This window comes from Homarus americanus, unplaced genomic scaffold (assembly GCF_018991925.1).
Source record: "Homarus americanus isolate GMGI-L3 unplaced genomic scaffold, GMGI_Hamer_2.0 scaffold22250, whole genome shotgun sequence".
In the NCBI taxonomy this organism is placed as follows: Eukaryota; Metazoa; Arthropoda; class Malacostraca; order Decapoda; family Nephropidae; genus Homarus; species Homarus americanus.
The window spans coordinates 679651-696638 of NW_024741189.1; positions in this window are offsets into that span (position 1 = coordinate 679651).

Below are 16988 nucleotides of genomic sequence, written 5' to 3' on the forward strand. Positions count from 1 at the left end.
TCAACTCACCGTAGCAACGCCGTTATACGTAAGTGTGGACAAGGGGCTGAGCGTGATGCTAGAGGGAGGGGCGTGTAGCCTTGAGGTGTGGCCGTGGGAGGGAGTGGGTGTCCGACGACCTTGGTGGTAGTGGGTGGATGAAAGGGTGTGGGGCTGGAGGAAGCAATGTAACTCGCGTCTGCGTGATGTGAGTTTTTGTTTTTAATTTACTGTGTAAGAGATAGATAGTTAGATAGAGAGGGAGAGAGAGGTGTGTGTGTAAAAAACACAATCAAAATCACAGATCCAAACAACAACAAACTATGCAACCTCTTATGGTCGCTGCATGGGATGTCAGGACCCTCCTGGATACTGACACAAATGAGCGTCCTGAAAGTAGAACCGCCCTTGTGGCAAAAAGGCTGGCTAGGTATAACATCGACATAGCAGCCATTAGTGAGTCCCAGCTCCCAGACAAGGGTCAACTCACAGAACTGGGTATGGCTATACCTTTTTCTGGAAGGGTAAACCTGCTACGGAGAGAAACCGCATTTATGGAGTTGGCTTTACCATCCGCCAACTCATCCTACACAGGCTAGCAAAAATGCTTATTTGGATCACTCACGTCATGCCTTTATCATCAGTGCATTGCACGCAGAGGATGACATAAAGGAGGCCTTTTACGCCGACCTCGACAGAGTGCTAACCTCTATCACAAGAGAAGATAAGGTTGTGCTCCTTGGTCACTTCAATGTCAGAGTTGGCAGAGATGTTGACATTTGCTAGGGAACCATAGGAAGAAATGGACGAGGCAAGTGTATTCCCAACGGCCGACTCCTCCTCAGCAAGTGTGCTGCACACAACCTCACTATCACCAACACCTTGTTAAGGCGGGCCGACAAGTTCGAGGGTTCCTGGCAACACCCACGATCCAAACAGTGGCATCTCATTGATTAAATTAATGTAAAAGAAGGAGATCGCCGAGATGTCCTCATCGCCTGTGCTATTCGTGGCTCAAACCACTGCAACACTGATCAAAGGCTCGTCAGAACCAAGCTCTCACTTCGCGTCACCCCAAAACGGCGAAGGCAGCAAGCTTCCAGAAGAGGTTTTCACACTAAGCATCTTGACTCTAGAGGATCCAGTGGTAGCAAATACTTTCAGAGAGCAGCTCAAACGAGGGCGGATAAACAACCCGACAACAAACAACCCAAACCCCAGTGCAGAATGGGATATTCTCGACACAGTTATGACAAAATCTGCAGAGAGACCCTCGGCCATATCGATAGAATACAGCAGGACTGCTTTGATGAAAATGACCCGGCAATCAATGTACTCGTCGATGATATAAGTGCTGCTTTAAGTGACTGGCAGAACAACCCTTAGTCTCAGACCAAAGCTGATACCTTCCACAAGAAGAAAGAGGTGGCCCAACTGGAAATTCGCAATCTAAAGAACGACTGGTTTAAAAATAAAGAATGTAAAATACAAAAAAATTGCAGATCAACATAAGATGTGCGAATTTTTAAATTCTAGTAAAACATTTTATGGGCCAATCACTCGAGGGCGCAGCCCCCTCCACTCATCCAAAGGTAACTCCACAATTAAAGACGATGAAGGCCCCCTTCAGTGCTGGAAAGAGCACTACCACTCACTGCTCAACCAAAACACCAATGTGGATGTCCTGACTACCCATATGGTCCCTCAGCATCCAATGCTGGATGAGGTAACTGCTGCCATCAAACAGATGTAAAATAACAAAGCCTAAGGGCCTGATGGAATCCAAGCCATCTCCACTCTCTCCTGGAGAAAAAGGAGGAAGTTTCCAAAGATCTTAAAGACGCCCCCATCGTCAATATTTATAAGAACAAGAAAGATAGGTCAGACTGTCCCTGCTCTCCGTAGCCGGCAAGATTATTGCCCGAGTCTCCTAAACACACTTCTCCCTGAGGAGAGAAAACTTCCTCCCAGAATCTCAATGTGGCCTTAGACCATCACATAGCACCACTGACATGATCTTTGTTGCCCGTCAGATACAGGAAAAGTGCAGAGAACTGCGTCATGACCTGTACATGGCTTTCATCAACCTAAACAAGGCCTTCGACTCGGTCAACAGGGAAGCCCTCTGGTGGACCCTCAGCCATTTTGGCTGCTCACCAAAATTCATCGCCATTGTGAGGCAACTCCACGATAACATGAACGGCAGTGTCCTGCACAATGGCACCTAGTCTAACTTCTTCCCCATCCAAACGGGGGCTCAACAAGGGAGTGTACTAGCACCAAATCTCTTTTCCATCTTCTTGGCTGCTTTCCTTACTTGTGCCAGTGTTAATTTAGCCGGCGGCATGGCCATCGCGTACCGGATGAGGGGTCTTTTCAACATAAAACGACTCCAGGCAGGAACAAAGGTGCAGGCACTTTCCATTACTGAGCTTCAGTATGCAGACGACCTCACCCATGTCGCTCACACTGAATGCGACCTACAGGATATCCTGAATACCTATGCAGATACGTTTGCACACTATGGCCTTGAGGTGAATGTACGTATGACTCAGATTATCTTTCAGTTCGCCCCTGGTTCAGCCACACCTCACCATCCTTCCAGTTTAACGGTACTACCCTCTCTAATGTTGTCCACTTTCGGTATCTCGTTCCCACCTGCCCAACACCGTGGACATCGATGAAGAGATTCGACATCGGATCAGATGTGCATCTGAAGCCTTTGGCAGATTTCGAAACCGTGTCTTCAGCTGTAGGGAGCTGAAATTATCTACAAAGTTACACGTATATCGAGCAGTGATCCTCCCCACCCTGCTATATGGCAGTGAGACACGGGTCAAATACAGGAGGTACATCAAGGCACTTGAAAATCTTCACCAACGTAGTCTACGTTCCATTCTCTGTGTTCGCTGGGAAGACAAGAGAACTAATGCCAGTATTCTTGTTGACATCAACTGTAGAAGCACTGAGGCTACCATTATCCATGAACAACTACGTTGCACTGGCCATGTTATCCGCATGCACGACAGTAGTCTGCCAAAGCAACTACGTTACAGTCACCTAATGAATAGTAAACGTAATGCTGACGGGCAACTGAAAAGGTATAAGGATGGTCTTAAGACAAACCTGAAAAAGTGCCAAATTTGACCCTTCTCACATGGGAGACGATTACACTACAACGTAACGCTTGGAGGATCAGCACGTGAGAAGGTGTTAATACTTTCGAGTTAGCACGGCGGCAAAACGAGGCAGGCAAGAGTCAACGCCTCAAAGACGCTGCAGCCTCCCCTTCCGCACTAGAAGTAGCCCCCACATGTGCAACATCTGTGATCGACACTGCCGGTCCTGTATCGGCCTCTTTAATCACCTCAGAACTCACCAACCTAGGTGACATTCGTAATAACTCATATCACTGTATCAGAGCTGGATGATCGTCATACTCGATTCCGAGTGACAGTAAAGTATGAATGTATGTATGTATGCATGTATGTATGTAATTATGTATGTACATAAGAACATAAGAGCATAAGAAAATAAGGAGTCTGCAATAGGCCGGTTGGCCTGTGGATGGCAGCTCCTGTCGAGAGTTACTACCACTCTCTATCATCCATGAATCTATCCAGCCTCCTTTTGAAACTTTCCAGCGTTCCAGCACTTACTACAAAGTTGCTAAGCTTGTTCCACTCGTCCACCACTCTATTTGTGAACCAGTTCTTCCTATCTCCCTCCTAAACCTAAACTTACCCAACTTAAATCCGTTGCTCCGAGTCCTATCCTGCTCGGATATTATAAGAACTGTATCTATATCCCCTTTATTGATTCCTTTCACCCACTTAAATACTTCTATCATATCTCCCAGCACTCGTCGTCTTTCTAGGGAATGCAAGTTTAGTTTCTTTAACCTATCCTGATATGGAAAGTTTCTAAGTCCCGGAATCATTTTCGTCATTCTTCGCTGCACCGACTCCAGTGAATTTATATCCATTCTATAATAAGGGCACCAGAACTGAACCGCATAATCGAGGTGCGGCCTGACTAGCGCAAGATATAGTTGCAATAAGACCTCTGCACTCTTATTACATACGCTTCTAGATATAAAACCCAATACTCTGTTTGCCTTATTTCGAACATTAACGCACTGTTTTCCAGGCCGTAGGTCCGGGCTTACAAGTACCCCTAAATCTCTTTCACAAGTCGTCTTCTCTAGGTTGATGTTGTTAAGGCTGTATACATTGACAGTATTTGTTCTTCCACTATTAAGAACGCTGCACTTGCTGGTGTTGAATTTCATTTGCCATTTTTCAGACCACCCTTGCAGTTTATTTAGATCCGCCAGTAATGCCTTTGCATCCTGCCCTGAGTTAATCTGCCGCCCTAGTTTGGTGTAAGTTTAATATGTTTTTCCGGAACTCCGGCAAACTTGAGGTTGTTTCGCCGCCCTACGTCGTCTACATAATCCACCCGATCCATTGTTGTCGCTAGTTGCGTCTTGAGTTTGGAGTTCTCCTCGCTCAACTGTTAAACCGGGTCTTGAGTGATCGGTTCTCCTCAGCTTAGGCACTGAACTTTGTTTTTAAGTCGATTATTTCCCCTTGCGAGAATTCCAAGCTTCTTACATCATTTAGCTTAGTAGTGAGGTGGTGGTCAGCGTCCGCTAGCTTCCCAATGGTCTCGCGAATTCTTTGTTACATAAGTACATAAGAGCATAAGAAAATAAGGAGTCTGCAATAGGCCGGTTGGCCTGTGCATGGCAGCTCTTGTCGAGAGTTACTACCACTCTCTATCATCCATGAATCTATCTAGCCTCCTTTTAAAACATTTCAGAGTTCCCGCACTTACTACAAAGTTGCTAAGCTTGTTCCACTCGTCCACCACCCTATTTGTGAACCAGTTCCTTTCTATCTCCCTCCTAAACCTAAACTTATCCAACTTAAGTCCGTTGCTCCGAGTCCTATCCTGCTCGGATATTATAAGCACTTTATCTATATCCTCTTTATTGATTCCTTTCACCCACTTAAATACTTCTATCATATCTCCCCGCACTCTTCGTCTTTCTAGGGAATGCAAGTTTAGTTTCTTTAACCTGTCCTGATATGGAAGGTTTCTAAGGGATGGAGTAGCAACCCTGGCTGGGGCTCTAGAGGGGGCAGTTCAAAAGATATCGAAGTCTTTAAATTGCTAGGAGAACATATGAGCACGGGGGTGGAGGAGAATGCAGTGGGAGCGGATAAACAAAGTGAAAGATTACAGGGAAATAGTGTTAGGAATGATGACAAAACTAAATTAGACAGGGAGTTTAAAACTAAATGCGGTAAGGGGAGAACTCAGAACACGACTTACTTAAATGTTTACTACGCGAACAGTAGAAGTACGAGAAACAAAATGGATGATATTAGGGCCTTGGTATGTACCGAAAAAATCGATATAATAGCATTCACTGAAACATGGATCAACCTAGACACACGTGCGTTACCGGTCGAATACCAAATTGCGGGTTACAAACTGTTCCATACCGATAGGCAGACCAGGAAAGGAGGCTGAGTAGCAATCTATGTTAGGGATAATCTGAAGTGTGAAATAAATAAGGAAATAAAAACTGAGCGGAATACAGAAACAATTTGGATAGAATTAAGCGATGGTAGGGAAAAATTAATCACAGGAGTAATATATAGACCTCCCAATCTTGATAGAGTCAATGAGCGACTTATCTGGGATGAAATGCGAAGGGCTTCCATACACAACAAAGTCTGTATAGTAGGCGACTTTAACCTTGGCCAAATAGATTGGACTGACCTTACAGGTAACTCAGAATCAGAGGATTTTCTCGAGACGATCCAGGACTGTTTTCTAATTCAACATATAACCGAATCCACCCAGGGTAATAATATACTCGATTTAGTTCTGTCAAACAGAGAAAAACTCATTAGCAATGTCGAGGTAGGGAACGAACTTGCAAACAGCGATCACAAAGAAATTCGATTCCAGTTAGATTTTCATGGGAGACGTAAGGAAAATTCCACTAAAGTACCAGATTTCAAAAGGGCAAACTTTGACAGTTTAAAGAGGCAGCTGAGTGAGGGGGTATCGCGCTTGGCCGTGAACCTGACAGAGGACACAGACCTGATAACGAGATCTGAGATTGCCAAGTTCCACGACAATTTAAATAATGAGTTACTTAATGCACAAAGGCAGAACATACCATACAAAAAACTCAGATCAGACAACAATGACCCTATATGGATAAATAATTATTTAAAGAACATCATTGGCCAAAGGAAGGCTATAGGTAGAAGGATAAATCGAGGCGAAATTTACCTCGGGGATTATTATAGGGTATTGGCGAGTAGGGTTAAAACCGAGATAAGGAAAGCCAAGAGGAATAATGAGGCAAGGATAGCAAGGGAGGCGAAGACAAACCCCAAAGGATTCTACCAAATGCATCAAACTAAAACACGAGAAAAGATTGGACCAATACGGTCAGATACCGGCGAGCTCACTGATAACTACAGAGAAATGAGCAATAATTCGAATAAATATTTTTCAACAGTTTTCACCACAGAAAATTTAAACATGATACCCTGGGCACCGACTCTATTCAGAGATAGTGAAGAAAACAAATTAAGCGAGATAGTAGTGACTAGTAACGATGTTAGTAAGCAAATAGACAAACTAAAGCCTAATAAGTCACCTGGTCCCGATGAGATATTTGCCAGAGTATTAAAGGAATGAAAGGAAGAGCTTAGTATGCCCTTAGCAAAGTTGTTTAACATGTCCTTAAAAACAGGTGTAGTACCAGAATCCTGGAGGATAGCGAATGTAATACCGATTTTCAAGAAGGGGGATAGATCACTATCCTCTAACTACCGCCCAATCAGTCTAACATCAATAGTAGGCAAATTATTGGAAACAATCATTTCAAACTCTATTCGAAATCACCTGGAGAAGCACAGATTGATCAATGATTCCCAGCATGGCTTCACAAGCGGACATTCATGTCTAACTAATCTATTAACATTCTTTTCATCAGTTTTCGAATCGGTGGACGAGGTGCACAATTATGATGTGGTATATCTCGACTTTAGCAAAGCCTTCGACAGAGTCCCCCACGAAAGACTAAGTAGAAAGGTAGAAGCACATGGCATAAAAGGTAATATCCTTAAATGGATTAGGGCGTGGTTACATGACAGGAAACAGCGAGTGAGCATTAATGGCACTAAGTCCCATTGGAGCAACTTCACAAGTGGAGTTCCCCAAGGCTCAGTACTTGGACCATTATTATTTTTTATATACATAGACGACATAGATATCGGCATAGACAGCAACATAAGCAAATTTGCTGATGACACTAAAATAGGACGAGTAATTTAATCTGACGAGGACTCAGCAAAACTACAGGAAGATCTAAACAAATTTTTCAAATGGTCTGAAAAATGGCAGATGAAATTCAACGAGGACAAATGTAAAGTACTCAGTATAGGAGTTGTAAACAGGGAAACCAGATACCAGATGAACAACGATGCCATAGAGAAATCAGACTGCGAGAGAGATTTAGGAGTAATGATAAGTAGGAACCTTAAGCCAAGTAAACAATGTGTTTTTGCTCGTAACAAGGCTAATAAAGTACTTGGGTTCATACAAAGGAGTGTTAGTTACAAGACTAGCGAGGTCATCCTAAAACTGTATCTTGCTCTTGTGAGACCACACCTGGATTACGCAGTTCAGTTCTGGTCACCGTATTGCAGATTGGATATAGAATCCTTGGAAAGAATTCAGAGGAGAATGACAAGACTAATCCCGGGCATTAGGAACCTTGAGTATAGAGACAGGTTAAAGTATCTTAATTTGCACTCCCTCGAGAGACGTAGAGCGAGGGGCGATCTGATAGAGGTGTATAAGTGGAAGGCAGGGCTAAACAAAGGGGACATTACAAAGGTACTCAAACTATCCAACCAGGAGCGAACTCGTAACAATGGTTTTAAATTAGACAAATTTAGATTTAGGCGTGAAATCGGTAAACACGTGTTTGGAAACAGAGTAGTGGATGAATGGAACAAGTTACCAAATATCATCATTAACTAGAATACGCTGAATAGCTTCAAACATAGGTTGGATGCTTATATGAGCAATAGGGGTTGGATGCTTATATGAGCAATAGGGGTTGGATGCTTATATGAGCAATAGGGGTTGGATGCTTATATGAGCAATAGGGGTTGGATGCTTATATGAGCAATAGGGGTTGGGTGTAAACGGGGCTGCCCAGTATGGGCTAATAGGCCCGCTGCAGTTTCCTCCATTCTTATGTTCTTAAGTCCCGGAATCATTTTCGTCATTCTTTGCTGAACCGACTCTAGTGAATTGATATCCATTCTTTAATAAGGGCACCAGAACTGAACCGCATAATCGAGGTGCGTCCTGACTAGCGCAAGATATAGTTGCAATAAGACCTCTGCACTCTTATTACTTACACTTCTAGTTATAAAACCCAATACTCTGTTTGCCTTATTTCGAACATTAACGCACTGTTTTCCAGGCCGTAGGTCCGGGCTTACAAGTACCCCTAGGTCTCTTTCACAAGTCGACTTCTCTAGGTTGATGTTGTTAAGGCTGTATACATTGACAGTATTTGTTCTTCCACTATTAAGAACGCTGCACTTGCTGGTGTTGAATTTCATTTGCCATGTATGAGAGTCCGTTGGACTCCCATTATCACTTCAGCCAGCACTTGTTTCGTGAGACTTGGATTTTTTATACTAGCACCCAATGTAGACACATCGGTGCGAGTGAGGGGAATGTAAGTCGGCAGTAAAGATCTGGTCAAGCTGGGGTGGCCGGCCTGGTGAGCTGGTGAGACGGTGGGATAAACAAGGGCTTGGATTACCAGCCCCTCAGTGCCACACTGAGGGGAGCTTGGTGGGCCTATTCCTTGCGTGGTAGTCACAGATTCACCAGTAAATTGACAAATACATCTACTTAGGGGGATCACAGTTAGATATTGTACTGGTCACATCATGCACTAGTCACTCACGAATTGGATTTTCTAGGAGACAGACTGGGTATTCCTGGAATGACCCTCTTTTTCGACGGTTCCCAGGGGTGCTTATCTCTGGGTACGGACCTCACTGGTACTGTCTAGTGCTGAATCACTGGCTTAAACACTGTTCATCACTGTTCAACACTGATCCCATTTTTTTCCAAAACAAAATTGTCAGTTTTGGGAGGATTATGTTGACATCCCGGTGGTGAGGATAGGTCCGGGAAAGGGACTTGAGGAATGGGTTAACATTGGCTGAGGCAGCTGCCGCAGCAGGAGCAGCACCTGATAGGTCTTGAACCTCCGGTGATCAAGGATATACAGTATGTATGTATGTATGTATGTAATAATAATAAATAATAATAATAATAATAATAATAATAATAATAATAATAAACGGTTTATTGAAAAAGTTTGCAGCTCGAAGGCTGAAAATATACATTGGACATAAATGACTTATTACATACATTGGTGGTTTAACAAAAGCCTTCATTAGAGAAAGGTGAAGGAACATACAGTGAACATACAGATTAATGTTTACACCCGTAGATCATGTGAGCTGAGGTGTTGAACAGCAGACACGTACATAAGAACATAAGAACATAAGTTCGGTCCCTCAAGCTTCTAAATATTAATGTTGCTTTCAAGTATGACTCAACCATTACCATTCCATGTAAATGGAAGTGTTTATTGTATTCCATGTAGCAAATGTAATTGTAATTATGTAGGACAGACAGGAAAAACACTGCAGCTCAGAATCAAACAGCATAATTATAATATCAGAACAGCATCTGAAAGCAGTGCCTTGTTCGTTCATGTTAGGAATAATAATCACCCCATTGCTTGGGAGAAAAGCTTAGAAGTATTTAAATCATCCTGTGTCACAGAAAGACTTCTGGTTGAAGCTAGTTTGATTAAGGAATTAAAATCAATAAACCTCAGTGATGGTCAGTTCAAAACTGATAATATGTTACATAAATTTATTTGTCAGTGGCCCAAGGTTAAAAATGCTTTGAAAACCTTTGATCTAGATGTATGATAGTTATTTTGTGGGTCCCGTATTTTTGACCTGACCTGACTAGTCACGTCACCCCCCCTTCTCTTAAGCTCCTCTACGTGTGTGTTGGTGTGGGGATTAGTGGATGACATCATTATGACCTGACCTCATGGTTTTAAGGTCACCCTGTATATTTAATCCTCTCTCTGTCCATGTAATCCAGTTGCCTCTGAAGATGTCTTGAATAAAGACGAAAGCTAAGGTGCTCCGTTGTTTCCATTTTCCCGTGTGATTTTATCAATATATATATATATATATATATATATATATATATATATATATATATATATATATATATATATATATTTATATATATATATATATATATATATATATATATATATATATATATATATATATATATATATATATATATACTCCGTTGTTTCCATTTTCCCGTGTGATTTTATCAAGATATATATATATATATATATATATATACACCTCATGTAAATCCACAATGAAAACGTGGATAAGATAAATCTTGATAAAATGTTCCCATTTTCCCGTGTGATTTTATCAAGATATATATATACATATACACACACATACACATATACTGTACATATAAATTAGAGTGGAATTTAAAAACATAAGTATAATGGGGAGCAGTACAACCTGGGTTGTGCAGTAATAAGGTTGAACAAGAGGACAGAGCTTTCAGGATTATGTCTAATTGGCAATTATGTGTATTGCAATGGTAATTATTTATTTATTTACATGATAATTTCCGATAAAACGGATTAGGTGGTACAATGAAAGCAGGTACCATAAATAAAGTAGGTGTTACAAGAAATATTAATGGTGTTATGAGGGGCTTGAAGTGATGTAGTAACTCCCTCCCAGATGGTGTTAGGAGGAACTCACGTGGTGTAGTAGTTCCCTCACAGATGGTGTATGAGGGGCCTGATGTGGTGTAATAATTCCCTCACAGATGGTGTTATGAGGGGCATCACATGGCGTAGTAATTCCCTCACAGATGGTGTTATGAGGGGCATCACGTGGTGTAGTAATTCCCTCACAGATGGTGTTATGAGGAACTTCACATGATGCTGTAGCAACTCATTCACTACGTGGTGTCGTAACATCATGGGGACACCACGTGGTCACAGGACCTCACTCACTGAGGTGTGGCCCCAGGCCTCCCCATCGTGGAGTCTCAGGGGAATTATCACTGGGTACCTGGGACCTCACTGTGTGAAGGTTAGCTTGGGTAAGACTCAACTGTAACTGCCGAGTTGTTTTTCACTGACTTAAGCACTGTTCACCACTATTCAACACTGGTTCCATTCCTTTCCCAAATGAAATAGTAACTTCTGGCGAGAACTTGTTGATATTCCGGTGGGGAGGAGGGTTCAGGGTAGGGAGTTGGTATGGGCCAACATAATAGTTGACGTGGCTGCTGCTGAGCAGCGCCAGGTGCGTCTGACCCGTCTTGACCCGTCGGTGGTCAAGGATGAAGTGTGTCTTCATAATAACGTAGCGTAATAGCAATGGCACTCATTTTTCATATGTATCTAAAACCAAAAGAGTCTATTTTCTAAGTTTTTCAACAGGTAAAAACTATTTTTAACTACCTCAGTATCTGTACTCCGTTCACATTGAGAGCTTTTACAACCAGGGCTTAGAATGATCAGTGAAGTTGAATGGCTGCTGTAATGAGTTGCTTTTGACTTGACCAATCACAAGCAGATTACCGATAAGAGTAGTTGCTCAGGACAAGGGGTAAAACAGGACCAGGGAAGGGTAGGTTTAAATGTATACTATACAAACAGTAGGAGCGTTAGAAATAAAATAGACTTGCTGAGAGCGGTTGTATGTACCTAGAATGTAGACGTCATAGCAATCACCGAAACTTGGATGACTCTGGCGAGCAAATTTTTTTTATCAGAGTACCACATAGAAGGGTACAACCTTTTTCACAAGGACAGGGAAGGTAGGAAGGGGGGAGGGGTCGCACTCTTCGTCAAGGCTACATTAAAATCAATGTGTGTGTGTGTGTCGTAGGGCAGCAAAATACAACAACCTGTGCATTATGGGGGATTTCAACTTCAGAAATATTGACTGGGACAACATTGTAGGTGACTGAATCTGAAGACTTCCTAGACGCAGTGCATGACAATTTTTTAAAACAACTAATTACAGAACCTACTAGAGGTGACAATATTATCAGAGATATCACAATAGTGGAAGAACTAGGGAACAGTGATCACAGAGAAATTAGGAAACGAAAAACAATGACAATATGGTCAGTCCCAGACTTTCGATCGGCGGATTATGAAGGGTTAAGAAGGTACCTAGGTGAAGTCGCCTGGGAACAGTCAGGTCAGTCCCCGGTAGGAACCGGTGAGGACACCGGCGACACAACAATTGATCATGACTATAATATATTCACTAGTATACTACGTAAAGCACAAGAACAAAATATACCATATAGAAAAATTGGGTCAAATAAGAATGAGCCAAGGTGGATGACCAAAAAAATTAAACAATACATAGGAATAAAGAAAGGAATTTTTAAGAAATTAAAGGGAGGGAGGAGCAGCTCAGAAATAGGTTTAAGGAACTATCTATGAATGTTACGAAAAATGTAAGGAAGGCAAAGAGGGACAACGAAATCAGGATAGCAAGAAAATCCAAGGAGAATCTCAAGGGATTTTTTCAGGTATATAGGACAAAGGTCAAGGACAAAGTGGGGCAGCGCTAAAAGTCAGGAGGAGAATTGATAAATGGCGGTGAAGAAATAAGCAAAGCATTGAACAGCTACTTCTTATCAGTTTTCACAGAAGAAATTTGCGATGAAATTCCGGAGGTGGAACTGATATTTAAGGGGAAGGAAGAAGAGAAATTAAAGAATATCACTATCAGAAAAGAGGATGTTTTTAAGAAGATAAATAAACTAAAGAATACAAAATCCCCAGGGCCGGATGAAATTTTTCCTCGAGTCTTAAAAGAGTGTAGGGAACAGATTAGCGGACCCCTCGTAAACTTATTTACAAAATCATTAGACACTGGAGTTGTGTCAGAGTTGTGGAAACAGGCAAATGTAGTACCCATATTCAAAAAGGGAGACAGAGCATCGGCGTCAAATTACCGGCCGATCAGTTTGACGTCAGTAGTGGGGAAATTTCTTGAATCAATTATAGCAGATAGCATCCGATCGCATCTAGAGAAAAGCAAATTAATCTATGACTCTCAGCATGGGTTTACAAAGGGAAAATCTTGTCTAACAAATCTGCTGACGTTTTTTAGGAAAGTCTTCGAGGTAGTAGATAATGACGAAAATTAAGATGTTATTTACTTAGACTTTAGCAAAGCGTTTGACAGAGTACCGCATCAGAGGCTTCTGAGAAAAATTAAGGCTCATGGTATCGAGGGGAAAGTTTTAAATTGGATAAAATCATGGCTCACCGATAGAACGCAGAGGGTCAGCGTAGATGGTGTTAAATCTGAGTGGGGCCGTGTAACCAGTGGGGTTCCCCAGGGGTCAGTACTAGGCCCACTCTTGTTCATAATCTACATAAATGATCTAGATACCGGGATCAACAGTGACATAAGCAAGTTTGCCGATGACACCAAAATAGGGCGGCAAATTAATTCAGGGCAGGATGCAAATGCATTACAGGAGGATCTAAATAAACTGCAGGGGTGGTCTGAAAAATGGCAAATGAAATTCAATACCAGCAAGTGCAGCGTACTTAATATTGGAAGAACAAATACTTATAATGTATACTGCCTTAACAATATCAACCTAGAGAAGTCGACTTGTGAAAGAGACCTAGGGGTACTTGTAAGCCCGGACCTACGGCCTAGAAAACAGTGCGTTAATGTTCGAAATAAGGCAAACAGAGTATTGGGTTATATATCTAGAAGTGTAAGTAATAGGAGTGCAGAGGTCTTATTGCAACTATATCTTGCGCTAGTCAGGCCGCACCTCGATTATGCGGTTCAGTTCTGTTGCCCTTATTATAGAATGGATATCAATTCACTAGAGTCGGTGCAGCGAAGAATGACGAAAATGATTCCGGGACTTAGAAACCTTCCATATCAGGATAGGTTAAAGAAACTTAACTTGCATTCCCTAGAAAGACGAAGAGTGCGGGGAGATATGATAGAAGTATTTAAGTGGGTGAAAGGAATCAATATAGGGGATATAGATAAAGTTCTTATAATATCCGAGCAGGATAGGACTCGGAGCAATGGATTTAAGTTGGATAAGTTTAGGTTTAGGAGGGAGATAGGAAGAAACTGGTTCACAAAAGGGTGGTGGGCGAGTGGAACAAGCTTAGCAACTTTATAGTAAGTGCGGGAACTCTGGAAAGTTTCAAAAGGAGGCTAGATAGATTCATGGATGATAGAGAGTGGTAGTAAACTCACGACAGGAGCTGCCATGCACAGGCCAACCGGCCTATTGCAGACTCCTTATTTTCTTATGTTCTTATGTTCTCTCTGATTTGGCCCAGTTGTAAGCTTGGAATGAACTGTGTATAGGTAAACACAGTATCAGGGCATGGTTGTAACGTCTTATTCTGGCGTCACCTTTCGAGAAAAAGGTCGTGACGTGTAATTTAAGATGTCATAATGTGAGGGTAACATTTTGCCGTAACAAGAATGACGTCAATCTTCTATGACCAAGGGTATGACGTAATGTTAATGACGTAACAATGTTAATCCTAAGAACTATTTTTCACATTATTATTTATTTATCACCCCCCCTTCCTGTGACGTCATGCAGTGTTTCAGACAATGTGACAGGTACACACATGAGTCAATCGGACGTTGCTGACTCATGTATGCTGTCGCTAAGTTCCGCCCGCTGTTGGTGAATCACACTCTTAGTCGTTGTAATAAGCATCATCTCGTTGAGTCAATCAATTTGTCTTAGGTAATACAGTCGTTGAGTCATGATATTCTTCGTGGGTCAAGCATATTGTTGATGTATCAGGCATCTTATTTGTTTTGTCATAATGCTGGTCTTTGAATCATGAACATCATCGTGTATAGTATTTCCTTGAGTAAGAAGTCAGTATCATGGCAACTTTAAACACCTGAACCGAATCATAAATATGCTTCACATTGGCCACTGTCAATATGCCATGACTGCCAGGTCTCCTTGACTATAAAAACTCATTGGTTACTGTTATTGTATCTATTGATACGTTATCAATGGCTTCTTTGCACACTCACGGAGACCAGGAAATTTATTCATGAATCCACTGTTACTCTGTGAACTTCATCTTTGAAAATAACCACACACACACCCACCCCACACACACACACACTCACGTCCTTCGTAATTCCCACCTCCCTTCTCTGTGTTTGACCTTCAGCTCTGCAAATTTATATAACCCGGGGATACCTAGCGCCTCATGAGTTACCTCTTGTCTCTCAAACATGGAAGCCAGAAAGTTTTGATTACGTGATATGCAAACAAATTAATAATAAAAATAAGATTACTGTTGACAATTTTATCTCCTCTTTCTCCTGCTGGATCGTGACCGTCAGCAAGACTTTGCTGATGACGTATGTGAAGACTCAATGACAACAGTGGTGACGAGATGTTCATGAGGTAGAGGGGGGGAGGCAGGCGGGAGGCAGAAGGAGGCAGACATGTCGGAGGGAGGGGGGACAATAGTAAATGGTAAAACTTAGTCATATGAAAATTATGAGGGAATGAGGATTTGCTGAAAACCAAAAGGGGACCGTCATGCCAAAATCTTTGGTACCACTGGACTGGGAAATCTGTACAAAGAGATGGGTGTCTGTAATAGGGGCTAGGTGTCTGTACAAGGGACTGGGTGTCTGTACAAGGGACTGGGTGTCCGTACAAGGAGTTGGGTGTCTGAGTAAGGTACTGTAAGACTCCTCAAGAAGCAGGTACACCTGTAAGTAATTAACACGAATAACTGAGGATAATAAACGGCTTGAGAACCCCTTACAGGAGCGGCGGTGGGGGAGTGGATGACGAGGCAAGGAGACAAGGTCAGGGCCGTCATGCTATTTATGTACAGGGGTTCGATCCTGTCATGACAATCTCTCTCTCTCTCTCTCTCTCTCTCTCTCTCTCGGTGGAGGAGGAAGAGGATAAGAAGAACGAGGAGGACGAAGATAGAATATTGGTAGAGGAAAGAGAGGAGGAGAGACAACAAAAATGTTATTAATAGTTCAAAAACATAAACAAATTGCATATACTGTATGTTGCGATCCATTGCAAAAATGAATTAAAACAATATTTCAGTAAGCAAGCCCCAAAGTTATCCTTAGAGTCTGGTAAGAAGGATATTTTCATCACTTAAAAAACCTACAAAATCAGGAGAAAACTACAAAACCATTGTTATAAATAACTAAAAAAAAATATTAAATTACAGCCAGATAATAATTATCAAAACAGCTTCCTGAAAGTGAACTGTATATCTGTCAAAGTATGCATTTAAAAATACGTTCAACACATATCACGCATTTTGAAAGTAACTCAGAGCATGAATTAACTAGTCTTCACATGCATTCAACAACACTCAGTGCCGGATTTAGACCTGTGGAGGCCCATGGGCAGCCTCTTTGTGGAGGCCCCCCTCATTATAACTACCCAAGAGGGTGGGGTGGCGAGTGAAGCGAGCCTAAACATCTGGGAGTTCCGGGGGGTGCTGTAAGCCCCCCGGGAAAATTTTGAAATTTGAACACTTCTTTGGAGAATTTTGAAGCCATATGCAGTTATACTGAGGAAATTAGAACATTGAGAAAATTTTAATTAACTGTATATTTATTGATAGTGTACAAATTCCCAACACACACACACACACAAAAGTGAGACATGACTGGAGTCATTCATGTGGTTTCAAGTCGTGGTTTCCATTCGTAATGGAAGTGATAATGAAAAAAATATATATATTTTTTTAATCTCAATTTCGTTATTCCATGTAG